We start from the raw sequence: 16,610 nt of genomic DNA on the forward strand, positions 1-16,610 counted from the left end.
GTGCATCGGGGGCCCTGGGCTGCAGAACCCACCCATGATGTTGCCGTGCCCCTAGCTCTGGTGGCACTGGGGCCCTCCAGGCTGGGCTGAGTAGGGGGTCCCCACCAGTGCGTATCCCAGCACCAGCGGGAGTGGGCCTGGGCAGGGGGGCAGGGAGTGACACCAAAGGGGAACTGCCCCAGCCTCCTTCTGTACCCTGGGGGGTTCTCCTTTTCCTTGGCTGAGGGAAGTGGCCTCTCCCCATAGAAACCTGGGGTCAGGCTGGGCGTGGGAGGAAAGGAGGGTGAGCAGGACCCCAGACCTTGGGAATCCTGAGTGGGGGGTGACAGACTCTCCTTATGACGTGCCAGGGAACTGTCTGGAGGCCCAGGCTGACCCCCCTCCTGGGGACAGGGCCCTCCTAGGGAGTCAGGCTCACAGGTTGTTTTGTGGGACTCAACGTGGGGCAGCGTCCTGGCCAGGATGAGGAAGGCCATCACCTCGCGGTCTGCGGGAGGCACACGCAGGCCCAGCTCTCGCCCACCCGGCTCCCTGATCTGCTGCAGTCAGAGGCCCTCAGGCTTGGCCGGGACCTGAAACCCGACCGCCATCCCTGGGGCTCCCTTGCCAGGCGGGCATCCCCCGCTTAGATGCCATCCCCACCCCCTCCATCTGCTCCCGTCTGAGCGACAGCCACTTTGTCCTGGTGCCCTGGTTGAGGCGGGGGGCTGGGAAGCTGCCCTTCGACCCGCAGGTCTCGGGCGCAGCCTCAGCGCCGCATCCGAGCCTCCATGCGCCCTCTGCTGGCCTTTGTTGGAAGTGCAGCCTGGCGTGAGCAGTTCTTTTCCCTGGAGATGGGACCCAGGGCAGCACCGCTGGAAACCAGGTATCTGGTAACTCGTGGAGGGGTCCCCCACTGTCCGCTGACAGCGGCAGTAGTAGCTGCGGACTATGCGGACTCAAGAGAGCCCCAGCCTGTGTCAGCACCGGAAGCCAAAACCGAGTCAAGGGCTCGATGTGGGGACAGCCGGGGACAGGCCGAGGGAGCCCGGATGGCAAGGCGGGCAGGAAGGCGCCCACTCCTGAACTGCCTGGGCCTGCCGGGGGTCTCCAGCCAGAGAGGTTGGGTGCGACGAGGCGCCCGCCCTCGAAGGGCTGAGTGCCAGGCGGGCCCTGGGGGCCGGCTCAGCCCACACGGGAAAGATGAAGGTGGAGTCCAGAGGCCCCCCCATCCTGCTGGCTCAGGGCGCGGGCCTCAAACAGCTGCTTAACGAGCACCGACTTCTCCTGCTCCAGCTGCGTGATGCGCTCACTCTTCTCGGTCATCTCCTGGGTGAGGAGTCGGTTCTGCTCCTTCAGCATGAGGATGATCTGCTGCTGCCAGCCCGGGGACGAGGTGGACGTCAGGGCAGGGCAGGGGGGCCCGGAGGAGGATGTGGGCAGGGCCCGGCTGGCACAGGCCTCAGCCAGCAGCTCCCCCAGCCACCGGGCCACCTCCCGTACCTTGGGCAGTAGCCGTCCCAGTAGGCGAGGGCTCCCCACGTCCCCAAAGTCGGCGCTGGCTCTGCTCTGGCCCAGGCGGCACTGGCGCTCCTGCACTCGTTGCAGCTGCTGCTACCAATCGCAGCCCCGCGCCATAATCTCCAAACCCTGTAGCAGCACCTCCTTCTCCTGCTCCATCCAGCTCCTTCATCTGCTTCGGCAGGCCGCAGTCCACGCCGCTGGTGATGGTGTGCCTCCGGTGTTCCCCTCGGGCACGGGGGCCGCCGGGAATCCCCTGAATCCGCCTCCAAGGCGCTGCAGGCCGCTGCACCTGCGTCCGCGCCCGGGATCCGTTCCAGCGCAGCGCTCTGGAACCGCTCGGGCTCCGCGGGGCACTGCGCCACCTCGGCGGAAGGGTACAGCTGCTACCGGCTGCGGGCCGCGAACGCCCAGGGCCAGGGGCTTCCTCTCCAGGACCGTCAGCGGATCGTCGGCCGGTGCAAACACCAGGCGCGGCGGCGGCGGCGGCGGCTTGTCCGAGGTGCCGCCCTCGGCTCTCAGCAGCGAGGTGCGCAGGCCGGCCACGAAGCGCTGGAAGGTCAGGTAGCCGCTGGCTGGGGCCACCTGGCTCAGGCCCTCCAGCACCTCGCTTGGCAGCTCCCGCGCTACGACCCAGCGGGATTAGATCTCTCGCAGGTGCACGCAGCCGCGCTGCCGGTCGTCCGGGATGTCTAACAGGGTGCGCAGGCTCTGCAGGAAGGCGTGCGGCAGGCCCCCCTGCTGCGTGCGGGCGAGGCGGGAGACACGCGGCCCGGCTCGGCTGTCGCGGCCCGGGCCTTGGGCGCCCGGGCTCGGTCTTCTAGTCCACCCGCGTACGTCCCCGAGCGACCCCACCGCGGGGCCAGCCCGGCGCGCTCCCAAGACTTTCAATATACTTCACATTAAGAAGATTTTAGTAGATGCCCATAATAAAATTATGTTTAATCCTATTATACTAATTGCTAATAGGGAGATTTTTTTTGTTTTTTGCGATCACGAAACTATCTGAAAAAAACACCTTCTGCTATGTGTCTGTTATATAATTTTTATAGGATGCATGAAACGTTGCATGCATGAATGTGATATTCAGCATGTCAGAGTGATGTGATATGACAGCCACTCAGTGCATTATTATTTTTTTCCAAAATACTTCTGGTGATTGCTTTTTCCATTAGCACAAAATATACTTTAGTTCAGTTCTACAAACACCCATGATTCATACCCATGTCACCCATGATTCACCATGTCACAGTTCTGAGTGGTGAAAACTAAATGAAGGAATGCAAAAAGTGGAAACCAAATGCTTACTAAAAAAGTGTGTCCTTGGTACTATAGGAGTACAGATAATGTGCGCCCTCTACAGGTGTGACTGTGCACGTGTGCATGTTCGCTCAACTGTGTTCATAATTTGGTTGATCATATAACAATCAGGCTGTATGTTCAAGAATTTATATGTGTGGGGGTGGAGCCAAGATGGCCGATTAGGAACAGCTCCGGTCTACAGCTCCCAGCGCGAGCAACACAGAAGACGGGTGATTTCTGCGTTTCCATCTGAGGTACTGGGTTCATCTCACTAGGGAGTGCCAGACAGTGGGTGCAGGACAGTGGGTGCAGCGCACCATGCGCGAGCCAAAGCAGGGCGAGGCATTGCCTCACTCGGGAAGTGCAAGGGGTCAGGGAGTTCCCTTTCCTAGTCAAAGAAAGGGGTGACAGACGGCACCTGGAAAATCAGGTCACTCCCACCCTAATACTGCGCTTTTCCAATGGGCTTAAAAAACAGCACACCAGGAGATTATATCCCGCACCTGGCTCGGAGGGTCGTATGCCCACGGAGTCTCGCTGATTGCTAGCACAGCAGTCTGAGATCACACTGCAAGGCAGCAGTGAGGCTGGGGGAGGGGCGCCTGCCATTGCCCAGGCTTGATTAGGTAAACAAAGCAGCAAGGAAGCACGAACTGGGTGGAGCCCACCACAGCTCAAGGAGGCCTGCCTGCCGCTGTAGGCTCCACCTCTGGGGGCAGGGCACAGACAAACCAAAAGACAGCAGGAACCTCCGCAGACTTAAATGTTCCTCTCTGACAGCTTTGAAGAGAGTAGTGGTTCTCCCAGCATGCAGCTGGAGATCTGAGAACAGGCAGATTGCCTCCTCAAGTGGGTCCCTGACCCCCAAGCAGCCTAACTGGGAGGCACCCCCCAGTAGGGGCAGACTGACACCTCACACGGCCGGGTACTCCTCTGAGAAAAAACTTCTAGAGGAATGATCAGACAGCAGCATTTGTGGTTCACCAAGATCCACTGTTCTACAGCTACCGCTGTTCTGCAGCCACCGCTGCAGATACCCAGGCAAACAAGGTCTGGAGTGGACCTCTAGCAAACTCCAACAGACCTGCTGCTGAGGGTCCTGTCTGTTAGAAGGAAAACTAACAAACAGGAAGGACATCCACACCAAAAACCCTTCTGTACGACACCATCATCAAAGACCAAAAGTAGATAAAACCACAAAGATGGGGAAAAAACAGAGCAGAAAAACTGGAAACTCTAAAAAGCAGAGGGCCTCTCCTCCTCCAAAGGAATGCAGCTCCTCACCAGCAACAGAACAAAGCTGAATGGAGAATGACTGACAAGTTGAGAGAAGAAGGCTTCAGAGGATCAAACTACTCCGAGCTACAGGAGGAAATTCAAACCAATGGCAAAGAAGTTAAAAACTGTGAAAAAAAATTAGATGAATGGATAACTAGAATAACCAACGCAGAGAAGTCCATAAAGGAGCTGATGGAGCTGAAAGCCAAGGCTCGAGAACTACGTGAAGAATGCAGAAGCCTCAGGAGCCGATGCAATCAACTGGAAGAAAGGGTATCAGTGATGGAAAACGAAATGAATGCAATGAGGCGAGAAGGGAAGTTTAGGCAAAAAACAATAAAAATAAATGAACAAAGCCTCCAAGAAATATGGGACTATGGGATAAGACCAAATCTACATCTGATTGGTATACCTGAAAGTGATGGGGAGAATGGAACCAAGTTGGAAAACACTCTGCAGGATATTATCCAGGAGAACTTCCACAACCTAGTAAGGCAGGCCAACATTCAAATTCAGGAAATACAGAGAACACCACGAAGATACTCCTCAAGAAGAGCAACTCCAAGACACATAATTGTCAGATTCACCAAAGTTGAAATGAAGGAAAATATGTTAAGGGCAGCCAGAGAGAAAGGTCGGGTTACCCACAAAGGGAAACCCATCAGACTAACAGCTGATCTCTCGGCAGAAACTCTACAAGCCAGAAGAGTGGGGGCCAATATTCAACATTCTTAAAGAAAAGAATTTTCAACCCAGAATTACATATCCAGCCAAACTAAGCTTCATAAGTGGAGGAGAAATAAAATCCTTTACAGAAAAGCAAACGCTGAGAGATTTTGTCACCACCAGGCCTGCCCTGAAAGAGCTGCTGAAAGAAGCACTAAATATGGAAAGGAACAACTGGTACCAGCCACTGCAAAAACATGCCAAAATGTAAAGACCATCAAGGCAAGGAAGAAACTGCATCAACTAACGAGCAAAATAACCATCTAACATCATAATGACAGGATCAAATTCACACATAACAATATTAACTTTAAATGTAAATGGGCTAAATGCTCCAATTAAAAGACACAGAGTGGCAAATTGGATAAAGAGTCAAGACCCATCAGTGTGCTGTATTCAGGAAACCATCTCACGTGCAGAGACACACATAGGCTCAAAATAAAGGGATGGAGGAAAATCTACCAAGTAAATGGAAAACAAAAAAAGGCAGGGGTTGCAATCCTAGTCTCTGATAAAACAGACTTTAAGCCAACAAAGATCAAAAGAGACAAAGAAGGCCATTACATAATGGTAAAAGGATCAATTCAACAAGAAGAGCTAACTATCCTAAATATATATGCACCCAATACAGGAGCACCCAGATTCATAAAGCAAGTACTTAGTGACCTACAAAGAGACTTAGACTCCCACACAATAATAATGGGAGACTTTAACACCCCACGGTCAAGATTAGACAGATCAATGAGACAGAAAGTTAACAAGGATACCCAGGAATTGAACTCAGCTCTGCAGCAAGCAGACCTAAAAGACATCTACAGAACTCTCCACCCCAAATCAACAGAATACACATTTTTTTCAGCACCACACCACACCTATTCCAAAATTGACCACATAGTTGGAAGTAAAGCTCTCGTTGGCAAATGTAAAAGAACAGGAATTATAACAAACTGTCTCTCAGACAACAGTGCAATCAAACTAGAACTCAGGATTAAGAAACTCACTCAAAACCATTCAACTACATGGAAACTGAACAACCTTCTCCTGAATGACTACTGGGTACATAACGAAATGAAGGCAGAAATAAAGATGTTCTTTGAAAACAACCAGAACAAAGACACAACATACCAGAATCTCTGGGACACATTCAAAGCAGTGTGTAGAGGGAAATTTATAGCACTAAATGCCCACAAGAGAAAGCAGGAAAGATCCAAAATTGACACCCTAACATCACAATTAAAATAACTAGAAAAGCAAGAGCAAACACATTCCAAAGCTAGCAGAAGGCAAGAAATAACGAAGATCAGAGTAGAACTGAAGGAGATAGAGACACAAAAAACCCATCAAAAAATTAATGAATCCAGGAGCTGGTGTTTTGAAAAGATCAACAAAATTGATAGACCATAGCAAGACTAATAAAGAAGAAAAGAGAGAAGAATGAAATAGACGCAATAAAAAATGATAAAGGGGATATCACCACTGAATACAGTGGTGATAAATAAAAAATGATCAATAAAAAATGATAAAGGGGATATCACCACAGGAATACAAACTGCCATCAGAGAATACTACAAACACCTCTACGCAAATAAACTAGAAAATCTAGAAGAAATGGATAAATTCCTCAACACATACACCCTCCCAAGACTAAACCAGGAAGAAGTTGAATCTCTGAATAGACCAATAACAGGTTCTGAAATTGTGGCAATAATCAATAGCTTACCAACCAAAAGAAGTCCAGGACTAGATGGAGTCACAGCCGAATTCTACCAGAGGTGCAAGGAGGAGCTGGTACCATTCCTTCTGAAACTATTCCAATCAATAGAAAAAGAGGGAATCCTCCCTAACTCATTTTATGAGGCCAGCATCATCCTGATACCAAAGCCTGGCAGAGACACAACCAAAAAAGAGAATTTTAGACCAATATCCTTGATGAACATTGATGCAAAAATCCTCAATAAAATACTGGCAAACCGAATCCAGCAGCACATCAAAAAGCTTATCCACCATGATCAAGTGGGCTTCATCCCTGGGATGCAAGGCTGGTTCAACATACGCAAATCAATAAATGTAATCCAGCATATAAACAGAACCAAAGACAAAAACCACATGATTGTCTCAATAGATGCAGAAAAGGCCTTTGACAAAATTCAACAACCCTTCATGCTAAAAACTCTCAACAAATTAGGTATTGATGGGATGTATCTCAAAATAATAAGCGCTATCTATGACAAACCCACAGCCAATATCATACTGAATGGGCAAAAACTGGAAGCATTCCCTTTGAAAACTGGCACAAGACAGAGATGCCCTCTCTCACCACTCCTATTCAACATAGTGTTGGAAGTTCTGGCCAGGGCAATTAGGCAGGAGAAGGAAATAAAGGGTATTCGATTAGGAAAAGAGGAAGTCAAATTGTCCCTGTTTGCAGATGACATGATTGTACATCCAGAAAACCCCATTGTCTCAGCCCAAAACCTCCTTAAGCTGATAAGCAACTTCAGCAAAGTCTCAGGATACAAAATCAATGTACAAAAATCAGAAGCATTCTTATACACCAATAACAGACAAACAGAGAGCCAAATCGTGAGTCAACTCCCATTCACAATTGCTTCAAAGAGAATGAAATACCTAGGAATCCAACTTACAAGGGATGTGAAGGACCTCTTCAAGGAGAACTACAAACCACTGCTCAACGAAATAAAAGAGGATACAAACAAATGGAAGAACATTCCATGCTCATGGGTAGGAAGAATCAATATCATGAAAATGGCCATACAGCCCAAGGTAATTTATAGATTCAATGCCATCCCCATCAAGCTACCAATGACTTTCTTCACAGAATTAGAAAAAACTACTTTAAAGTTCATATGGAACCAAAAAAGAGCCCACATCGCCAAGTCAATCCTAAGCGAAAAGAACAAAGCCGGAGGCATCACGCTACCTGACTTCAAACTATACTACAAGGCTACCGTAACCAAAACAGCATGATACTGGTACCAGAACAGAGATATAGATCAATGGAACAGAGCAGAGCTCTCAGAAATAATGCCGCATATCTACAACCATCTGATCTTTGACAAACCTGACAAAAACAAGCAATGGGGAAAGGATTCCCTATTTAATAAATGGTGCTGGGAAAACTGGCTAGCCATATGTAGAAAGCTGAAACTGGATCCCTTCCTTACACCTTATACAAAAATTAATTCAAGATGGACTAAAGACTTACATGTTAGACCTAAAACCATAAAAACCCTAGAAGAAAACCTAGGCAATACCATTCGGGACATAGGCATGGGCAAGGACTTCATGTCTAAAAAACCAAAAGCAATGGCAACAAAAGCCAAAATTGACAGATGGGATCTAATTAAACTAAAGAGATTCTGCACAGCAAAGAAAACTACCATCAGAGTGAACAGGCAACCTACAAAATGGGAGAAAATTTTTCAACCTGCTCATCTGACAAAGGGCTAATATCCAGAATCTACAATGAACTCAAACAAATTTACAAGAAAAAAACAAACAACCCCATCAACAAGTGGGCAAAGGATATGAACAGACACTTCAAAAGAAGACAGTTATGCAGCCAAAAAACACATGAAAAAATGCTCATCATCACTGGCCATCAGAGAAATGCAAATCAAAACCACAATGAGATACCATCTCACACCAGTTAGAATGGCCATCATTAAAAAGTCAGGAAACAACAGGTGCTGGAGAGGATGTGGAGAAATAGGAACACTTTTACACTGTTGGTGGGACTGTAAACTAGTTCAACCATTGTGGAAGTCAGTGTGGCGATTCCTCAGGGATCTAGAACTAGAAATACCATTTGACCCAGCCATCCCATTACTGGGTATATACCCAAAGGATTATAAATCATGCTGCTATAAAGACACATGCACACGTATGTTTATTGTGGCACTATTCACAATAGCAAAGACTTGGAACCAACCCAAATGTCCAAAAACGATAGACTGGATTAAGAAAATGTGGCATATATACTCCATGGAATACTATGCAGCCATAAAAAATGATGAGTTCATGTCCTTTGTAGGGACATGGATGAAACTGGAAACCATCATTCTCAGCAAACTATTGCAAGCACAAAAAACCAAACACCGCATCTTCTCACTCATAGGTGGGAATTGAACAATGAGAACACATGGACACAGGAAGGGGAACATCACACTCTGGGGACTGTTGTGGGATGGGGGGAGGGGGGAGGGATAGCATTAGGAGATATACCTAATGCTAAATGACGAGTTAATGAGTGCAGCACACCAATATGGCACATGTATACATCTGTAACAAACCTGCACATTATGCACATGTACCCTAAAACTTAAAGTATAATAATAATAAAAAAAGAATTTATATGTGATGATCAACACTAATCAAAATGAATGGATGGATTTAAAATCATAATGACGGTGATAATTTTGAATTTGAAGTAACATTGATGATGGAAGTTCTATTGGTTGTTTTTTTCAGGTACATAAAATATTTCCTATTTTCCATTAAAATGAACAGTTTCCTCTTACGTTATCATTCAAGAGTGCCTTCTTTGCCCAAGCTGGTGTTGGAGTCTCCACCAACGTCCTCCTCTTTTTCTCTTGTATCATGACGCTCCTTCTGGATCCTGAGCTCACTGACCTGACCACCAGTCACTTGGCCCTCGTCCACATCATGATGCTGCTCACCATTGTGTTCTTGGTGTCTTGAGACCTTTTTGAGTCCCTTCATTTTCAAGATGACTTCAAGTGTAAGATGCTTTTGTAGCTGAGCAGGGTGATGAGGGACCTCTCCATCTGCATCACCTGCCTCCTGAGCACGCTCCAGGCCATCACCATCAGCCCCAGAACTTCCTGGTTGGTGAGGTTTAAACATAAATTCACAAATCACATTTCACATGTGCTCGTCTTCTTATGGTCCTTCAGTTTGTCCTGCAGTAGTTACATAATCTTCTCCACTGTGGTTTCTTCCAATACGACTCACACCAGTTTTCTGACACTCAATAAATACTGCCTCATTTCCCCAAGGAAGTCCATCATCAGCCACCTTATTTTTCTTACTCTCTCGTTATCCAGAGATGTGTCCTCTGTGGGAATTATGCTGCTCTCAAGTGCATACATGGTGACTCTCTTGTGCAGGCATCAGTGGTGATCCCAGCACCTTCACAGCACCAGACTCTCCCCAAGAGTTTCTCCAGAAAAAGGCCACAGAGACTATCTTGCTGTTGGTGAGTTTCTTTGTGGTCATGTACCAGATGGATTTGAGTCTCTCATCCTACTCGACCCTGATACCAACATATGACCCAATCGTCCTGAGTGTCCGGAGGTGTGTGACCAGTGTCTATGCCACTGTGAGCCCTTTGGTGCTAATAAGGTCTGAAAAAAAGATAATTGATATTCTGCAAATGATGAGACATAAGTATTGTATATTTTTTCTATGAAAATAATTATCTGAAATGGAGATTCTAATATCAGTTAAATTATTCAAGTATCAGAGGATTTGATATTTTATTTCATTGCAAACACTGTTATTTTATGTAAATCATTTGGAAGCTGATGCTGCCAAAGACTTGATGGATCCTTTAGTTCATTGTCCACCATGATTTCGTAGCGCAATATGTTTGCAGTTTCTTGCATTTCATTTTGATTTCTTGAACTTCATTTTAATTTTTTTCTTTTTGAAGTATATTCTTAATAACCTCATATTGGTAATAAGGTTTCTCTTTTTTTTGCTTTTGGAAATCATTTAGTGCATCCTTACTTATTCAAAATATGTTAGTGAAGTATCTAATTATTGGTTGAACAGTAACTTCTCTCAGCACTCTTACTTATTTCTCTGTTTTCTGGCTGAACACAGGCTGTGGAGACTTTGCTCTCACTTTCATTGGTTCTCTCTTCTTTTCTCTCTCATGGCTTTAAAGATTTTTTTCTTTTTTGTTTTGGTGTTATGCAGTTTGACTATTATTTCTGTTGAGTATTTTTTTGTTGGTGGTCACTTTTAATCACAATACACTTCTGCATTCAAGAGTTCCTGATATTCAGTTTCAGAAATTTATAAATATTTGTTATTAGTATGATTTGTTACTTGCATGTAAGCTAGTGAAACCAATGTGTTTGATTTCATCTCATTTTATTCTTTGTACATGTATAATCATATTTGTATTGTGATCATTTTGTTTTTCTGTAGTTCTTTTATTTCTTCATTTCAGTATTCTAGTTCATTAATCCTGTTGTTATTAACTTGGTCTAATTTAATAATTAAACCATACATTGCATATTGTTTATTTAAGTTTCAGTTGTTCAATTTCTATTTGAGTCTTTGTAAAACATGCCTGCTTAGTGTGTGTGTGTGTGTGTGTGTGTGTGTGTGTGTGTGTGTGTGTGTGTGTGTATTTGAGAAGAATCTGTCACCCAGGCTTGAGTTTAGTGGTGGTCATAGCTCACTGTAACCTCAAATTCCTGGTCTCAAGAGACCCTCTCACCTCCACCTCCCCAGTAGCTGACACTACAAGCACATGCCACTGTGCCTGGATTATTTTTTCATATCTATTTATTGTAGAGACAGCTTTTGCTTTGTTGCCCAGGCTGGTCTCAAACTCCCGGCCTCAAGTGATCCTCCTGCCTTGGCCCCCGCAAAGTGCTGGGAGTACAGGCATGAGCCACCGCCCCTAATGCCCACTTTAAAACTTCATGTGTTTTCCAAATTATTTTGATATTCTCTTTCCCCATTTGTGTTACTGAATTATTTTAAATATGTTTCCAATCTGTGAAGTTTATGTGATGTATAATTTCTTCTTTCCCTTTTTTGGGTAGCTTATTTTGTGTGCTTCATTACTTACAATTATAGAGATCTCACATTTGGGATGGCCCCGTTTAGTAATTTTCTCTGTTTATTCCAAGGGGCAGAGTGGACGATTTTCACAGGCTTGAGGTCTGTGTAATCAGCCCTGCAATCAGAGCTGTACCTGAAGGCAGCTCTAACTTCTCACTATCGTGACTCCTATGAATTTGCCTCTTGATTCACTTCTGGTCCTGGGAAGTTCCCATATTTTTCTACCAGCTCTGCTGGGCAGTTTTAGAATTCTTATAAACTTTAAATATTTTTAACTTACTACATTAAATGACCGTTGAAAATATGTTATTCTGTACTAAAACAGCAAATGTTCACATGCATATATGAGTAAAAAATGTTAAATAAATATTTTGTGTAGAACAGTGAGAAATTGCAATTTTTCTCATTTAAAACATCTCAATGCCCATGTATTATACACTAACATTATCTGTGAAGTATAAATATTTTCTTAATACTTGGAAAAATGTTTATGTTTTGGACAAATATCTGAAGTGATCATGCTCCACTTTAATGCATAACTCCTGCATGTGGGCAGGATTGCTGTTTTTCTATAAAATTAAGAATCTTAATTAGTAGAGTTAAATATATAAATTCGGGTCTTTTGGTTTCAGTTACAAAGCTTCCTCCTTAGCATTTCTCTGGTCCTGTAAAAGTAATCTCAGTTTGAATTTTCCATTTAACCTAGATGTCATTTAAAACAATTTTAGGGATAAAAGACTACCCATTGAGCACAGTGTATACTGCTCAGGTGATGGGTGCACAAAATCTCAGAAATCACCACGAAAAAACTTATCCCTGTAACCAAACACAACCTCTTCCCCAAAAACCTATTGAAATAAAAAATTCACATAAAATTAAAAAATAGGGGATGGGCGTGGTGGCTCGCGCCTATAATCCCAGCACTTTGGGAGGCCTAGGCAGGTGGATCACGAGGTCAGGAGATCGAGACCATCTGGCTAACACGGTGAAACCCTGTCTCCACTAAAAACACAAAAAATTCTCCGGGTGTGGTGGTGGGCGTCTGTAGTCCCAGCTACTCTAGAGGCTGAGGCAGGAGAATGGTGTGAACCCGGGAAGCAGAGCTTGCAGTGAGCCGAGATCATGCCACTGCACTCCAGCCTGGGTGACAGAGTAAGACTTCATCTCAAAAAAATAATAATAACAATTAAAAAATAATAAAACAATCTGAAAGGAAATATGCATGTGGCTACACATTACTTGTTGGTTACACTTTAATTTTTACTGTCATTTTACAGTGTTCAAGAAATACTGCTTATAGGATTTGTGACTTTGTGAAGTTAAAGACACTAATTTAGGTTTAAAACCTTGCAACATTAAATGATTTTCTTGGTATCGGAAAATTATGTCCACCCTCTTTTTAGTGCTCAAAAATGCTGATCCCTTTTCCACTTAATTAACTTTCTAATAAAGTTTCAAACTTTCTAATACTTAACACTCTTTATTTTTTCTTTTTTTTCTTTTTTTTTTTTTTTTTTTTGAGTCAGAGTCTGGCTCTGTCCCCCAGGCTGGAGTGCAGTGGCACGATCTCGGCTCACTGCAAGCTCTGCCTCCCAGGTTCACGCCATTCTCCTGTCTCAGCCTCCTGAGTAGCTGGGACTACAGGCGCCCGCCACCATGCCCTGCTAATTTTTTTGTATTTTTAGTAGAGACAGGGTTTCACTATGTTGGCCAGGATGGTCTCGAACTCCTGACCTCGTGATCCGCCCACCTCAGCCTCCCAAAGTGCTAGGATTACAGGCTTGAGCCACCGCGCCCAGCTAACACTCTATTTTTTCTATACCAGACAGTTGATTTCCATGATCATTTTAATATCAATTAATGTCATTGTAAATGTATCAATTTTTCATTTAATTAATCTCTGTGTATACATTAAACTCTTTGGTATTAAATCTACGTGTAAATGGCTTGAAATTGCACCTAACACATCATTAATTATATCTAAGCATTAATCTCTCTGATTAATCCAATTTTCATCTCTTTTTACTGTTTTGCATTTACTGTGTCATTTTTTGTTTATTAAAATTTATAATTCCTTTCCTTCAAACATATTTCCAATATATGAAGTTTATATGATGTACAAATAGTAATATTTAGGAGGTAGTTTCAGTTTCTCATTTAGGCAAAATCAAGTTTAATGACCCAGTTTTCTAATTAATTTTATTATTTGTTACCTATTTATAATATTTCAATTTAATGAGCCCATAATTATATATATATATGCATATCAGTGATGATTACAGTAAAACAATTTAACATATGCATGAACTCATGTAGTTTCCTTTTGGTGTCAAAGCACCTAAAGTTTACCCTGTTCAAAAATTACCAGTATATCATATAAAAATAGTAACTATAACTTTTAACTGTACTTTAGTCCTCCAGATTCATTTATTTTATAAACTGAAACGTTGACTTGTGTTTTTTCTCCCCCTAGTTATCATTCCATCCTGTAACTATGTATTTAATCTTTTTAAAGATTTCATATATAACAGAAATTATGCAGTATTTTTCTCTCTCCCTAAGCTATTTCACTTAGCTTAATATCCTCCAGGTTCATTTATGTTATCACAAATGGCAGTATCTTCTCCTTTTTCTCCTTTTTAAAAGCTGAAAAATTTATATTATATAATGTATTATACACACACACACAAACACCTCCCCCACATTTTTTTTCTCCACTTGTCCATCAATGCACAGTAACTTGATCCCATGTCTTGGCTGTTGGGAACGATGCTGCAGTGGGGCATGGAGAAGAGGGGAGTGCAGACATCTCTACAAGATGCTGATTTCATTTCCTGTTGATATATAATTTATAAGAGGGATTGCTGAGCCATATGGTAATTCTACTTTTAGATTTTCAGGAACCTTCATACTGTTTTCCATAAGGCTATACTAACTTACATTTCAACCAGCAGTGTACAAAGTTTCCCTTCTCTCCACACCATCACCAACACTTGTTATCTCTTGTCCTTTTTATAACAGCCATCCTAACAGATGGGAGGTGATATCCCATTGTTATTTAACCAGAAACTGAAATTTCCTAGAAGAATACATAGGGCAAAACTCCTTGACATTGGTTCAGATAATAATTTATTAAATACAACATTAAAAGCACAATCAACAAAAACCAAAAATACAAGTAGGAGTACATCTAACCCTAAAGCTTCTGCACAGGAGAAATCAATCAATGAAATTTAAAAGCAGCTTATGAACTCGTAGAAAATATTTGCTAACAATATATCTCATAAGGGGTTAATATTAAAATACATAAGAAACCCACATAACTGAATAGAAAAAAAGAGAGACAACTCACCAAAATCTAATAACCTGATTTAAAAACAAGCAAAGAACTGGAATAGACATTTATCTTTTAAAAAAGATATAAAAATGTCTAAGAAGTGCTCAACATCAGTAATCGTCAGGAAAATGCAAATCAAAGTCCTCATTTACCTTAGATTCTATACTTTATTTCACACAATAAATATGAATGTGTACCGCAGGTACAGTAGTCTCCATCCTACAACAGAGGACCCTGAGACTGGTGACTCAGGAATGCATCTGCATGGAGCCGGCCTAGGGTGGGGCGGGGGGGATGGTGCTGAAGAGGACAGCAGATGACATAGAACCAGGGGCAGCGACTCACCTGGGATGCCCTCAGCAGAGGAGTCTTGGTTGGTCCCCAAAGCTCAGCAGCACCCTCTGGGGACCTGTTCCCTGCTGGCTTGGTCAGCACCATGGACAGAGGACAGGTGGGCGAGGCTGAGTCAGAAAAATACAATGGGAGGACAGCCAGGTGCCCTAATCCAGAGCTGCTGGCTGACAGCCTTAAGAACCCCCCTGAGGCTAGGGATGAGGTAAAGGGCCAAGCTGGCCACCTGTGGGGCCCTCAGACAACCTCATTGCCTCTGGTGCCACCCCAGCAGTGCACAGCAGCGCAAGTGGACAAAGCAGGCATGTGGATGGATCTGGGGAGTCTTGCTTAGGAGCTCTGACAGGACAAGGGTAAAAGAAGGGCCACTGTGGCTGGAGAGAGGGTCACAGCCTCTGGGTCAGACACGATGGAGAAATGAGGAAAAGGGAAGGGGTGGTGGCCGATATGCAGGAGAGGCAAGTGGATGCAGGATGGTCAGAGTCCATTACACAGGATGGGCTCCAGATGCATCCTCGGTGTACTGGGCACTTCTCAGCCTTCCTGGAACTGAGCCTGGTGATGTGGTCACTTTTGGGGAGACTGCTATCAGGGCCCAGCCACACACCCCTGGGCAGCACTGTCCCATCTCAGGACTAGACTTTCTCAGGTCCCATAGGGGATGCTGCCTGTAGCCCAGGAGGGGCAGCCCCATTGTGCAGCCTGAGCCCCCATGGATCCTGAGCAGCCCCTGCCTGGCGCTATGCTCCCTCTGCTCTCTTGCCCCAGCCCCTCCTGAGTGTCAGCCGCATGGAGGCCCTGTCTGTCCTTTCTTCCCTATGCAGGCTCCTGGGCCGAGACCTGGGTCAGATGGGGATGGGGCTGGTTCTTCCCTGAGACCTGCTCAGGAAAGGGGCCAGCCCCCAGGCTTTTTTGGACTATTTGTGGATACTTTGTTTACATTTTGAATATTAAATGTGCATCATCTTGTTGGCCATGCAGTCCTGCAGGCATCAGTGCCCTAGCTGTCCTGTGAGTCCTCATGCAGAGCAGTGCCATTATGGTCAGCCCTTGTGAATAAATGAGTATAACCTGAAGCTGACTTCCATCTGTGTCCTGCACTCTCATCCAGCACTCTCTACGGAAATAGTTGTCATTTCCTCAGTGATAGTGTGTCTTATAGTGATGCTTGTAATGGTGAATGGCTAGTGTCATTGTTTAATTTTGTTTTGCTTTTTCATGGTGGATAAGATGAAATTTTAGTTGTTTCTGCACCAATCCAACTTAAAAGCAT

General features: G+C 44.6%; 1 pseudogene; it reads right to left on the reverse strand.

The window, feature by feature from the left end:
• Positions 1 to 51: 51 nt before the first annotated feature.
• Positions 52 to 15,850, reverse strand: LOC129490712 (suppressor APC domain-containing protein 2-like; annotated as a pseudogene).
• Between the last annotated feature and the right edge of the window lie 760 nt (positions 15,851 to 16,610).

This window comes from Symphalangus syndactylus, chromosome 9 (assembly GCF_028878055.3).
Source record: "Symphalangus syndactylus isolate Jambi chromosome 9, NHGRI_mSymSyn1-v2.1_pri, whole genome shotgun sequence".
NCBI lineage: Eukaryota > Metazoa > Chordata > Mammalia > Primates > Hylobatidae > Symphalangus > Symphalangus syndactylus.